Genomic DNA, 15448 nt, shown 5'->3' with positions numbered 1-15448 from the left:
CACCCTCCTCTCATTTATCTCTCCACCCTGCAGGCACTCTGCCTCTATTCCTGATGAAGGGCTTTTGCCCAAAATGTTGTTTTTCCTGCTCCTCAGATGCTGCCTGAACTGCTGTGCTTTTCCAGCACCACTCTAATTCACAATGAGGCAAATAGACACATGTTTGATGTTTTGTAAAGTATATCTCTCCATTTTCTTTGTATACAGTCACCTCTGGGGATAATTCATCATTAATTAAAGTTGTTTGTGTAATTGAAAGGCTACAATTATACTAAAGATAATTGCAACTTTTAGGTGATGCAATAAAAATGGCCATCTTGATCTGTTGTTCCTTTTTAATTTTTTAAATAGTTATCTTAAAAGTAGATAAAAAAGCTTGTTTGCAATCTTTGCAAAATGAATAAATTGAAAACTGACTGACTCTTTTTTTGCTTTTCAGTTATTCTTTTAACTTCAGGTGATAACATATAAGTATCAAATTCCAATAACTGCTGAAAAGGCCAAGCAACATACATATAGTGAAAAACAGTTTATATTTCAGGATATTGAATTTTCATCACAACTGGCAAAGGGTGGGGTAAAAGTCTTTAGGCAAGAACAAAGACAGAAGGCTAAATTTTACCAGAAATTGTCTAAGTGTCAAGTTTAGGGAATTTCTTGGAGGGCTGCTCTCTGTGGACCTACCTAATTTTCTCATACACTCTTCTCGTTACCTATGCACCATGCATCTATGACTCCCTACTGCTGCTATCATGTGCTCGGTAATGATGGAAGTACTCACCACTACCAGGACCACCTGGGTTTCCCAGCATCAGCACCATTATTAAAGACCAGCTGTGCACTAGGTCAAGTATTACCAACCTGGAGCTATACTTCACAGTGCACGTAATGGGAGGGGAACAAAAAAGAAATCTTTCTCAGGCCACATAGGTGAAAAGGCTAACAGTTCATGGCAAAGCAAGTACATATACGTAATTGTATCACTATTTAAGAACTGAGCTACAAAGAATACTCTTCTGTAGCATCATCTTCACTTAGAAGTCTGTCTAATTGAGTACTACTCTTTTCCTGACAGTCAGTGTAGTCTAATATCTTCTCATTGGGAATATCACACATTGGAATGCTTCAAAGAATTGCAAATGTGCACTTTTATTAATCAAAAACAGCAAAGGAAAAACAAACAAAAAATACAGGGAATGCATGCCTTTCGAGCAACAACAACTTTAGAGACAAGGAATGATCACTGCACCCAGATCACATCTAATGAAACTGGGTGTCAATTCAGTTCTGTCTGGCTGTTGTGCTGATGCTATAGCACTCTGTCTAGAAAGTGACATTCTTACTGCTCAGTGTCTTCATCTTTCTTCTTGAAAGACTGCTGCCATTCTCCCAGCTCTTTAGAGCCCGTTGCATCTCCTCTTTACTTTCTCCAGTTGTACAGAGCGCATCCTCACTAGAATTGTGTGGCATACTCTGTTTGAACTGTACTGGAAGGCTCTCTCCCAAACCGCCTACACCTCTCACCACTACCTCCATCACCACTGACCTGTCTGAGCATCAGCTCCATAACTTTTGAACACCTATTGTCTACTCCATGGTTGCTGTGATTACAAAATGGGCAGTATTACATCTATTGTCAGCCTCAGTTAGTGGGTTGCTTTAACAGGTCATCAGTCATGGTTGTGCTTTTCTCCCTGTAACCATTCTTGTAAGACATGTGCTTCTTGAAAATAAGCAGGAACATGGGAGTTCTGAAGGATATAGGTGTCATACCAGGTCCCAGGGTACCTGCCACACAATTCTAAGATGTGGTACCGATGATCACAGTTGACTTGTTAGTTGATGGAATGGAAACACTTCTGTTGATCAAGTCAGCCACATTACAAAATAGTTCCCTCAACATGATTTGTGTATAGTCTGTAATATCCTGTAGCTGAGAGAAGCCAACACATCTTCCCAGGCTGCAGCACTGACATCATCACGGGGAACAATGATGAAGCAATAGTTCTGGCAAAAATTACATCAGTATCAGCTTTGATATATTTGTGAACTGAGAACTGTGAGATCCCACACCAGTTCCTAGTGGATTCTTGCAAGCAGCCAGTTAAATGAAAGTTTAGTTTAGCTGTAACCTTGACAACCACTGGGATAAGATCGCCACCCATACCTTCAGGTCCCAGGACCCACTCCAGCAGTTGGCACAGTTCTATGACAGTGTCCTGGGATGTTCACAGGCTGTGCCTCACTCATCTGGAGAAAATGGCATCAAGGACAATAGGGTCTGAGCCTCTGCTGTGTTTCCTGTGCAAGAGGACCTTCAACTGCAATTTCCTCACATGGAGGCTGTTCAGCAGCTGCTGGAAGTTACTGCTGGTCCTGAAATGACTGGTGCTTCTATTCCTCCTCTATCCTCTGAGCCTTCATTGGACTACAGCAACAGTGACAATAACCCCTGTTATGGTTGGATCCATTGGCTACAGTTCCACTGAACCTGTCTGGAGAAAGTCAAAGACAGAACAGGTTCTACGTAATATAAGCAGTCAGTATTTGTATCACCCGCATCATGGCTTAGCACAGTTCTCCATACAGTGGGACATGGAGGATTCTGACAAGGAGGGTCTGCAATGCTTCTACACAGATCTTTGACATAGGGACCTTATTGTGATTAATGCAGCAGAAGCCACACTGCAGAAATACTGTAGGAGACTGTAAGCGCTTTATGATTTATGATATCTTGATCTCTACCAGCCCAATCCCCTCATCACCCAACAAAGGCAGAATTGGATATAAGAGCATGTTAGTGAACATGTACAAAGCAAGAGGAAATCTGCCCCATGCACTTGTGCAGTTTTTGAGATCTCAAATTATCTTTGTGAATTATAACCCATGGGTGCCACTTTTTAAGATCTTCTGTAATAACATTTACTTCAGAAAGATGATTATGATCTGCAATGACCAATGAGTTGGTCAGGATTGCTTGTAAGCAGGAGTTGTATCACACACAGTTGGACACTGCATGTATTTCAAATGCAAGGTAATATGATTACACATTACTTCAGCTTGTACTGTGAAAAGTCTGTTTAAAATAAATGCCTCTTGAAGAGTCTTGAAGGTGAGTCATCTCAGCTCCAGGACATCCCAACAAGAATTAGTGGGCGGCACGGTGGCAGTGGTTAGCACTGCTGCCTCACAGCGCCAGAGACCTGGGTTCAATTCCCGCCTCAGGCGACTGACTGTGTGGAGTTTGCACGTTCTCCCCGTGTCTGCGTGGGTTTCCTCCGGGTGCTCCGGTTTCCTCCCACAATCCAAAGATGTGCAGGTCAGGTGAATTGGCCATGCTAAATTGCCTATAGTGTTAGGTAAGGGGTACATGTAGGGGTATGGGTGGGTTGCACTTCGGCGGGGCGGTGTGGACTTGTTGGGCCGAAGGGCCTGTTTCCACGCTGTAAGTTATCTAATCTAATCTAATTCCTTGGGGCTATGTCCTAGAACCTGGACAATATCCAGGCTTGGGATGGAAAGTGGCAAATAATATTCATACCACATAAATCTCAGGCAATGAACATCTCCAACAAGAGGGAATTCAACCATCGCTCCTTGACATTCAAAGGCATAGCCAAAACTGAATGTCCCACAATCAAGATTCTGGGGGTTACCATTGATCATAAAATGAACTGGGCTTGTCATGTAAATATAATAGCTGTAACAGCAGGTCAGAGGCTAGGAATACTGCTGTGAGTAAATCATTCACTGACTCCCCAAAGCCTGTGCGCCATCTACTTGGCACATCAGGAGTGTGATAGAATATTCTCCACTTGCCTGTATGAGTGGAGCTCCAACAACACAACAAGTTAGACATCATCCAAGACAAAGCATCCTGCTTTATTGTCATCACTTCCACAAACACTCAGTTACCCAATTATCAACATCAGTAGCAGAGTGTACCAACTACAAAGTGCATGACACAGCCAATAAGCCTGAGACAATACCTTCTAAACTCAGTACCTTCTAAAACCACTGCCATCTGGAAGGACAAGTGCAGCAGATACATGGGGAATACAACCACCTGCAATTTCCCCTCCAAGGCACTCAGCATCCTGACTTGGGAGTATATTGCCGTTCCTACAATGTCGTTGGGTCAAAATCCTGAATCCCGGCACTGCAACTATATCCTTGAGATGGCACAAACCCAGGTGTTCATCTCCATGGTGTGCTGTGGTGCCTTGCTTCCTGTGGTACTCTGGGAAGAGGATGGTCCTCCTTTTGCATCATTGTCAATCAGGTATACATGGTTCCTATTAGAGAATCATGATGCTAATTTCCCTTCTATGCAATTTGTCCTCAGTCCCCAGAAATTAATAGGGTAGCTGCCCAATGTCAACACACCTCCAGGCATGCACTGGGCTCTCGCAAGGATAGAACAACGTAAGTGACACTAGTTTTAGGACAGATATCTGGTGAAGAATGAGTTATTCCGGGAACAACACATGGTAAGATGGGACAGAAATCAAACATGATACTCTCCAATAGGGTGGCAATGGCAATTAATACAGCAAGATTGGTGAGATAACTTGCTCAGCTTCGTGGCAAGAATCAATGCAATAAACTAAGTAAGATTTGCGTTTAGCCAAAAAACTGAAATTAAGCCCCAAATGGGCGATCCATTAGTCTGACATTATGCCTGCTGGTTATAGACTCTCCCACAAGGGGAAGTAACCTCTCAGTATCCACCCTGTCAAGCCCCCTAAGAATCTTACCTGTTTCAATATGTTTCAACATCTTATATGATTCGCCTCTCATTCTTCTAAATAACAATGAGTAAAGGCTCAACTTAGTCAACCTCTCTTCATAAGAAATTCCCTTCAATCAACCTAGTGAACCATCTCTGTCAGTATACCTTGCTTAGATAAGGGGACCAAAACTATTCAGAATTGTGTGTGTGCTTTCACTAGTACCTTGTATAGTCTCTGCAAGACTTCGCAAGTTTTATATCCATTCCCTTTTAAATAAAGGCCAACACTCCATTTGCCTTCCCTATTACCTGCTGAAACTGATGTTGGTTCGGCTACTTTTGGAATATTGTGTGCAATTCTGGTCTCCTTCCTATTGTTATGGAACTTGAAAAGGTTCAGAAAAGATTTACAAGAATGTTGCCAGGGTTGGAAGATTTGAGCTATAGGGAGAGGCCGAATAGGCTGGGGCTGTTTTCCCAGGAACGTTGGAGGCTGAGGGGTGACCTTATAGAGGTTTATAAAATCACGAGGGACATGGATAGGGTAAACAGACCAAGTCTTTTCCCTGGATTGGGGGAGTCAAGAACAAGATGGCATAGGTTTTGGGTGAGAGGAGAAAGATATAAAAGGGGCCTAAGGGGCAACTTTTTCATGCAGAGAGTGGTGTATGTATGGAATGAGCTGCCAGAGGAAGTGGTGGAGGCTGGTACAATTGCAACATTTAAAAGGCATCTGGATGGATATATGAATAGGAAGGGTTTAGAGGGATATGGCCAAGTGATGGTAAATGGGACTAGATTAGTTGGGATATCTGGTTGGCATGGACGAGTTAGACCGATGGGTCTGTTTCCATGCTGTACATCTTTATGACTCTAAATAGTGTTCAACTATTCTATTCTTCCTGACAAAGTGTATAACCTACACCATATTCCATTTGGCAAGGTTATGCCCACTAATTTAATCTGTCTATATCCCACAGTGGACTCTGTGTCATCACTATTTGCCTTCACACCTATTTTAGTGTCATCTCAAACTCTGATGATAATATGTACAAGTCATTAAGATTTTTTGTAAATAATTGTGGCCCCGGCACAGTTACAGGTTGCCTTCCTGAAAATGCTCCCTCTATCCCAATTCTTTGTCATCTATTATTAATTAATTAATTATTATTTATTAATTTAGGTAATGTTTTCTCTGCTGTCAGGGTGGAAGGTATTTGGAGGGACATATATTTCAAAAGGAATGTCCAGTTTGAAGTCCCTGTCACTTTCACAACTTTCCCTGATTTAGTTTGAAGCACAAATGTTCAAGGACAGACTTTCCATCCAGAGGCTACTTAAAGTTCTGATCCTGCCACTGCTGGTAGTACTGCGAGGGCTTTAACATATATTCACTACTTGCTAGCAAATGGGTTGTCAATATTTGTGAGTTGGGGGTGGGAAGTTGTAAATCCTTGTACTTGAGAAGGCCATGTTCCATGGAGAGGCCATCTGGCTGCAGGGGATACCCACTTTCAAAGTTCCCTGCCTACTTTTTAAACTGACCACTTATGGGGCCACCCAACTGGTCTCTGTAATCCTATCTCACCTAACTTTACTCTAGGGGTCCACAAATGATTCCGATTTAAAACCCTACTAGAGTACAAGCAGTGGCCTCTACCCCCAGAGGGGTTTTCTATGGTTAGTCAGCAGCGCTTGGAGGCAAGGCATCCACCTTGAAGACAACAAAGATGCAATGCCAACAGACTAGTGCCTGATTCACATTATATTGGATAAGGATGACCAGGAATGGTCACAAATGATTTGTCATTGGCTCATCAGGGCCTGACACTACGAACATTAAATTCTACCCATAAAGCTTATGTGAATAATTTGTCACTTGTAATTAATATATGAGCGGGTTTTAAAAAAAAATGTTATTGCCATTTACAGAGCTTACACATTGGTAATTTTAGAACTTACATAAAGATTTATTAGGAGGGTGCACTCTTCCTTTCACATGTCATTTGCCTGTGCAGAAATTGCGAACTTTACACAATCCTGAGTGGTTAGCTTATTTAATACTTCAGTGTCATACCAGTGGTCATGTATATGGTGAACTAGGAACCTGATGTATGGTGGGGTTCAAGATTTTGGTTGCAGTGACATGAAGATGTGGGCCAATGATGCATGACTAAATGTGTTACTTTACACATACTGATGATCCAGGCAAAACCCGCAGACAAACTTATACCTCTTTCATAGTTTGCAATTGCAAAGTCTCTATAAGGAAAATATTCTGCACTTCTAGGTAATAAGGTGATGCATTATTAACTGACTGGCAACAGCAATTTGGTGTGGGTGGCCAATGAGAAATGAACTGAAAATATAAGCTTAGATAATGAGATTCAACAGATTATTCAGTCATTGAGGACAAAACTGAGTCTGTTCTCTTTGGAGATCACTGAACAGAAATGAGGAGCAAATATCTTTTCTATTTTCCTTCCAGATTTCATTCCAGACATGGTACATTTGTCACTCCAATTGAAATTAAATCTGTATTCTTCATACCTTGGTACTATATCATAAAAAGATGTCCAAATAGTTGTAAGTAGTTGTGCCTTGAAACTTAAGGGCAGTAAGAAAGAATAAATATGACACTATATACTATGATCAGAAATATGGGGCCAAGTAAAATTGTTCATTCACCTCTTTGTGGAGAGTTACAGAGCAGACTCAGCATGGACATTGGGTCAAGCAACTGCTTCCCTTTCGATCAAATGCTGAATCCTAAATACCAGAGACTTAAAGAAAAGTAAATTTAAAAAAAAACATAGTGGAAAAATATTTCATATGTCATATTACATATACCAGCATAATGTGACTGTTGCTATACATTTAAGTCACCATTTCTAAGTGTACAAAAGCCTCAGCCTTTAATGAACCCACCTCCTACAAGATATATGATACAAAGACTTTTAAAATTTACTTTTGAAATTAATTGTATTTATATTTTGATTGGCAGTTCTTGTCATGTTTGGAACAAAGAGAAATTACATAGAGCTTTATCAATATGGCTGTTTCCAATTATATTTGAATGATTTATATCCCAAACTGGTACAACAACATGTCTTTACAACTTAGATTTCAATGAGGCCTTTGTACAGAGTTTCCAGGCAGATGGAGATGCATTTTTCATTCAATCATATCATATTTCTTCATTTAGCCGACACAAGAGTTTCCATATTTTGTCTCTTACACAGTAATTTGTCAGTACATGCAACAGAGATGTTAGGCACTAAAGAGAAATCTTTTTTTAAAAATCAGCTTGACAAACAAGTTCAACTCCTTCTATACAGCCAGGCCCCTATGTTAGTTTTTGTAGACATTGTACGCTCTACTTAGATTACATCAGAAAACAGAAGAAGTGAAGTTTGGAGATGGGAATTTCCGCAGAATGGTTTCTGCTCTTCACTGTCATTTCACTAGAAATATGACAGAAATCCTGTTACTATGTAATTCACATATATATTTAAACTGGATTTCTGCACTTCTGGTGAAGTTTCAGCAGTGGAGTAGCAGCACACCCAAGGAAATTCATAATTCATTATTTTAACAGCTTGCTAAATAGTTGTACAATATACAAACATATGAATTAAGAGCAGGAGGAGACCACATATCCTATGACGTCTGCTCTACCATTCAATAAGATTATGGCTGCTCTGATTACTCTACATTCCTGCCTACTCTTAATGACCTTTCACCCCCTTGCTTAACATAAATTTATTCACTTCAGCCTTAAAAATATTTAAAGACCCAGCTTCCATTGCCTTTTGAGGAAGAGAGTTCCAAACACTCATGACCCTCAGTGAGAAAATAAATTCTCCTCATTTCTGTTTCAAATAGGCAACCTTTAATTTAAATGGTGACCCTTCATTCTAGAATTTCTCATAAGAGGGAAAACTTTTCCATATCTATCCTATTAAGACCACTCTGGATCTTATTTGCTTTGAGCAAGTTGTCTCTTATTCTTTTAAACTTCAGTGGATACAAGTCTAGCCTATCTAACCTTTCCTCACAATACAACTCACCAATTCCAGTTATCAGTCTAGTAAACATTCTCTGAATTAATTGAGAAGATAGAGTTTCTGAGGATTTGAAATGAGACTGGAAAATTCACCAAGCTTGCAAGATTTACCAGGCAAAGCCCTCACCATGCGAGACAGTTCTAGAGTTAAATACAGGGAAAGAAACAAAACAGAGATTAATCATTGAGAGATGAATCACTTCAGACTGGAAATTGGAAATCAAATGACTACTTAGGGTCCATTGTAAGTGAGTTTTTTGATTGTGTTAAAAGTAGAAGGAGAATGTTCTGGATTGTCATTTACAGTAGAAGTTGCCTAAAATAATAGTGCTTAATCAATAGTGCTTCTAGTTTGTTGTGATAAATATATTTGTGAAATATTGTCATCCCACCCTTTCATCTATCAACTGGAAGTTCAGTTTCCAGAATCATAGGAGAAATAACGGCTCACTTCAGGAATGTGAAAATTGTTATTGGCACATGATGTGGTTGTGCCCACCAGTGTCATCTGAGATGGCGTGGCTAGATTAACTGCCACCAATACAAAGAAATGTATTTTATGAGAGCTTCTAAAAATCTAATGGGTTTCAAGGCTGCTATCTTAGGCTGTTCACTAACTGCCTCGGATTGAGTAGCTGTAACTGTAGAATTATCTGAAAAGTCAGAACCCTCAAGTGTGAGAAAGAGTAGTCAGGGATAGAGGAGTTAAATTAAGAAAACTATCCAAGAAAGCCATTCTATCCATTTCACCATTCCAGACGAATTCATATGCTTGTGCATTTTGTAATAATTTGCTTCTGTGTGTGCATAAATCATTGAATGTGGCAGGACAAGTTGAGAGAGCAATTAATAAAGCATTCAAAATTCTTGGATTTACAAATAAGGGCATAAAATACGTGAGCAAGTAGATTTTGTTAAGTTTCTCTATAACACCATAGCTCTACATCTAGTCTGGGCAGTACACTTTACAGAAAATTTAAAGGCATTAGAGGCTGTGTAGAAAAGGTTCACGAGAATGGTGTCAGGTGTAAGGAGCTTCAGTTATGTAGCTAAATTAACAAAGTTGTGACTGGTTTCCACTTGATACAGTTGTTCAAAATTCAAACATTCCAGAGAGAGTAAATACAGAAAAACTATTTCTACATATGAAAGGATTGAGATGAGTGAGTACAGATTTAAAGTAATTAGGAAAAGAAGCAGTAGAGGTCTGAGCAGAAACATGTTCACAGTAAGTTCTCCCTCAGAGCATGGAGACATTTAATTGAGCCATTCAAAAGAGAGTTGGAATAGTATCTGAAAAAGGTGAACAATGTTGGGTTATGGGGACAACCACACAAGGTGAATTGCTCATTCAGAGCGCGTTGGAGACACAATGGGCCAAATATTCTCCATCTGCACTGTAACAATTCTGTGATTCTGTGCTTTTCTTACCTCTTATTATTTTTATATCACTTATTTTATTGCTGTGACAACCACAGCTTTTTACAGACATGTTCTTAGCAAGGCAAAGGTTTTCCTTTACATTGTTTAAACTAATGGCTCTGTGTACAACTATAGATGGCAACTATCAACACAGATATTTTTAGGTATTTAATAAACCGATTTGTACATAATTCTACATTATAAAGATTCAGAAAGAGTACAGGGCATGTTTTGTGATACATTTCAATATTGATTTTTCATATTTTAGCAATAGTTAACTAAGTATGGTTCTAAGATAATAGATTATCATATCTATAGCTGTTGAAAAATTGTTCTTCATCTCCTCAATATTCGTTAGAATAAAAAATGGCATGACCCATCCAAAATAGGAATCTATGCTCAAACTCAAAATATTAAGATAAAGAAAATTACAGTAATAGAGCTGCTAGAGAATATTGAGGCACTGAGTGTATAAATATTTATCAATTTTATGAAACAGAATTCATGACTATTAGTTTACCTCATGCATTTGAGCCATACCAGCATTGTAGCAGAAGTTTCCAATGGAACAGTTTCACAATTAAACATGGTAGGCTGAAGGACCTTTTTCTCTGCTGTATTGAACTATTTTTTGAAAATCAGTATGATGAAGGTGCTTTTATTATGTTTGTTTGAGGACTCTTGTTTTAAATATTGTGAAATTTGATTACTTTGAAAGTCTGCGGAGACCATGCATTTGCTTTTTTCAAAAAAAGATTAATGGGCCTTTAAAAAACAACACTTGCTTGAACAGACGAATAAACAGCTAGAGCCTGATAGACTATGAAACTTCTTGGACATGTTTCCAATAGGAGTAATTTTTCTGGGTTTATGGCCGTCAGATATTTTGATTTTTCTTTTTGATATTTTGAGAAAAAGCATATAAATGTAGCCTAAGAAGAAAGTCACCTAACCCATCCTTTCCTATCTTTTTAGGAAAACCGTTCAGAGTCCAGTGTGGGACGTGGAAAATTGATGCTATGCTTTTCCTGAGAAACTTCTGGAAGATTTTATTTTCAATTTTCTGAATGAGTTGCTTCTAAATAATTCCATTGACTACAATATTTGTCCAGTGACACTCAGACATATACTAAGATGAGAGACCGAATGCTATTTGGAATATTTTATATCCCATCCTTTTTCTTCAAGAATTAACAATTACTTCTAAAAAAAAAGTTGATCCATGCAAAGGAAGTTTCTTTTGTGTTTCATGAACCTCTGAGTATGCATTAGGTTATTTGGAATCTTTAATATTTATACTTTCATATTTCAAACTGTGCATTAAACAGCTTTTGCATCTTTGTTGAACAAATCTTGTAACAATAAATCAATATTTTTATTATTTAATAAAAAATATTGCTTGACAGATAATTTGTCCTGAAACTAATATAGATCAAGTACATAACTGGCTATCTTGATAAATGAGTGAAATGTTTAAATATATTTTGTGGCACTGTGGAGCTAGAGAAAAACAGTGCACACCTCCAACTACAGTTGTAACAGACTATAAACCAATGTATTCTATAAATTGTCTTTCTCCTAAGTAATTATAGTTTATTTTTGAAAAATATACCAAACTCCTTTCTATTGTTATGTGATACCTTTTTCAAGTGTGGTTTTGTAACTAGGTCATGTTTTCAATTTGGAAAACCAACATTACAACTATGTTAGTTTTAATGTATTTCCCTAAAGCTACTTGCAGCAAAAACAGTTGCTGCACATGATCTGACAGTTTACATTACAATATGTGGATAGCTACATTTGAAAAATGACCTGAAGCTAGTGTGAATTGTATACTGTAAATACATCCAGTGATATCTGTTGACTCTTCTCACTGGGATGCTTTTTTGTGGACCAAATGTCACAACCATGGACATCAAACAGCCAATTTGTTAAATACCTGTATCAGGTATTTATTATGGATTTGTGTTTATTCCTATTCATCATGGTTATCCATCAATGTACTTTGAGACTGTGTATCAGGGAGGCTAGGCAAAATAGCCAATGTTATTGGTGGTACAGTGGCTCAATGGTTAGCATTGCTGCCTCACAGCACCAGGGACCTAGGTTCAATTCCAGCCTTGGGCGACTGTCTGTGTGGAGTTTGCACGTTCTCTCTGTGTCTGTATTGGTTTACTCCCACGATCAAAAGATGTGCAGGTTAGGTGAATTGGCCATGCTAAATTGCCCATAGTGTAGATTATTAGTAAGGGGTAAATATAGGGTAGGGGAAATGGGTCTGGGTGGGTTACTCTTCAGAGGGTTGATGTGGACTTGTTGGGCCGAAGGGCCTGTTTTTACACTATAGGGATTCTAATTCTAAAATAGCAACTGGTGAATGGTTTGCATTTTAATACTTTTAGAATCATCGCTGATTTTTCATAATTTTATTCTTTTATCTATTTTGACTTGGAGTAATGAATAGGGAGCTATGAGCGAAAGATAACTTTTGAATTGTGGGTAACAGCTTGTGTTAAAAAGAGGACAGACCAAACAAGCATTTGTTTATACATGAGGCCAGGCATAGGAGTTAATTGCAGGTTCATTCTTGATCAGAAGGTCCTGCAGATGCTTCAGCATCAGGCCAGAGAATTATACAAGGAACAAAGAACAAAGAAAATTTACAGGCCCTCCAAACCTGAGCCGATCCAAATGTATTGTCTAAACCTGTCAGTCAATTCCTAAGCATCTGTATCCTTTTGCTCCCCACCTTCTCATGCATCTGTCCAGATGCATCTTAAATGAATCTACCATTCCAAACACCCACCACCCTCTGTGAGAAGTACTTGCTGTGTGTATCCCCCTTAAACTTTCCACCTCTCACCTTGAAAGCGTGACCTCTCGTTATTGAATCCTTCGCCCTGGGAAAAAGCTTGTCTCTATCCACCCTGTCTATACCCTTCATGATTTTGTAAATCTCAATCAGGTCTCCCCTCAATATCCTTTTTTCTAATGAAAATAAACCTAACCTACTCAACCTCTCATCATAGCTATCACCTTCTATCCCAGGCAACATCCTTGTAAACCTTCTCTGCATCCTCTCCAAAGCGTCCACTTCCTTCTGGTAATGTGGTGACCAGAATTATACACAGTATTCTAAATGTGGTCGAACCATTGTCTTGTACAATTTTAACATGACATGCCAGCTCTTATACTCAATACCTCATCCAATGAAGGCAAGCATACTATATGCCTTCTTTACCACTCTATCCACAATGGACCTGCACGCCCAGATCTCTCTGCCTATCAACTTTTCCCAAAGGTCTTCCGTTCATTGTATAATTCACTCTAGAATTAGTCTTGCCTAAATGCATCACCTCACATTTGTCTGGATTGAAATCCATCTGCCACTTTTCCGCCCAACTCTTCAGTCTATCTATATCCTCCTGTATTCTCTGACAGTCCCTTATGCTTTCTGCTACTCCACCAATCTTCGTGTCATCTGCAAGCTTGCTGATCATACCAACAGTGCCCTCTTCCAGATCATTAATGTATATTACAAACAACAGTGGCCCCAACAATGACCCCTGTGGAACCACCACGGTCACCTTTCTCCATTTCGAGAAACTCCCTTCAACTACTACTCTCTGTCTCCTGTTGCTCAACCAGTTCTTTATCCACCTAGCAATAACACCCTGCACATCATGTGTCTTCATTTTCTCCATTAGTCTACCATGGGGAACCTTATCAAACACCTTACTAAAGTCCATGTGTATGACATCAACAGCCCTTCCTTCATCTATCAACTTGGTCACTTCCTTGAAGAACTCTATTAAATTGGTAAGGCATGATCTCCCTCGCACAAAATCATGTTGTCTATCACTGATAAGACCATTCTTTTCTAAATATAAATAGGTCCTATCCCTCAGTACCTTCTCCATAACTTTCCCATCAGTGATGTCAGGCTCACTGGTCTGTAGTTACCAGGAACATCCCTACTACCCTTCTTGTACAGGGAGACAACATGAGCAACCCTCCAGTCCTCCGGCACCTCACTTATATTTAAGGATGCCACAAAGATATCTGTCAGGGCCCCAGCTATTTCCTCTCTCATCTTCCTCAGCAACCTGGGATAGATCCCATCCGGTCCTGGGGATTTGTCCACCTTAATAACCTCTAGCCTACCCAATACATCTTCCCTATTTATGTCAACATGATCCAGACTAATCAAATGTCTATCTCTAATCTCAACATTCATCATGTTCCTCTCCTCAGTGAACACTGATGCAAAGTAATCATTCAGAATCTCACCCATTCGCTCAGGTTCGACACACAGCTTTCCTTCGTTATCCTTTAGTAGACCAATCCTTTCTCTAGTTACCCGCTTGCTTCTTATATAAGAATAAAATGCTTTGGGATTCTCCTTAATTCTGCACGCTACAGTTATTTCATGACCCCTTTTAGCCCATTTGATTCTTCGTTTAAGACTTATCCTACTCTTCTGATATTCCTCCAGGTCCCGTAGTGTTCTTAGCTGCCTAAACCTTATGTAAGCTTCCCTTTTCTTCTTCGCTAGTCATACAATTTCTCCTGTCATCCACGGTTCACAAATCTTGCCCTTCCTATCCTTTGCCTTCAATGGGATATGCCTATCCTGCACTATCTTTGAAAACCTCCCACATCTCAAATGTGGACTTCCCTTCAAATAGCTGAGTCCAATCCACATTTCTGAGCTCCTGCCTAATTTTGATATAATTGGCCTTGGCCCAATTTAGTACTCTTCCCATAGGACCACTCTCTTCTTTATCTACGAGTATTCTAAAACTTACAGAATTGTGGTCACTGTTCCCAAAGAAATCCCCCACCGCAACTTCTACCACCTGTCCTGGCTCGTTCCCCAGTACCAGGTCTCATATGGCCCCTTCCCTCGTCGGCTTATTGGCGTACTGCTCTAGAAAACTCTCCTGGATGCTTCTTACAAATTCTACCCCATCCAGACCTCTGACGCTAAGTGTATCCCAGTCAATGTTGGGAAAAATAAAATCACCCATCACCACTACCCTATTGCCTCTACATCTTTCCATAATCTGTTCACCTATTTGTTCTTCTACCTCATGCTCACTGTTGGGAGGCCTGTAATACAGCCCCAACAATGTAACTGCACCCTTCTAATTTCTCAGCTCCACCCATAATGCCTCACTACCCAAGACCTCCATAGTGTGCTCCTTTAGCACAGCCGTGATATCGTC

This window comes from Chiloscyllium plagiosum, chromosome 9 (genome assembly GCF_004010195.1).
Source record: "Chiloscyllium plagiosum isolate BGI_BamShark_2017 chromosome 9, ASM401019v2, whole genome shotgun sequence".
NCBI classification, from domain to species: Eukaryota; Metazoa; Chordata; class Chondrichthyes; order Orectolobiformes; family Hemiscylliidae; genus Chiloscyllium; species Chiloscyllium plagiosum.
The sequence above is the reverse complement of the archived record's forward strand: the minus strand, read 5'-3'. Positions refer to the sequence as shown.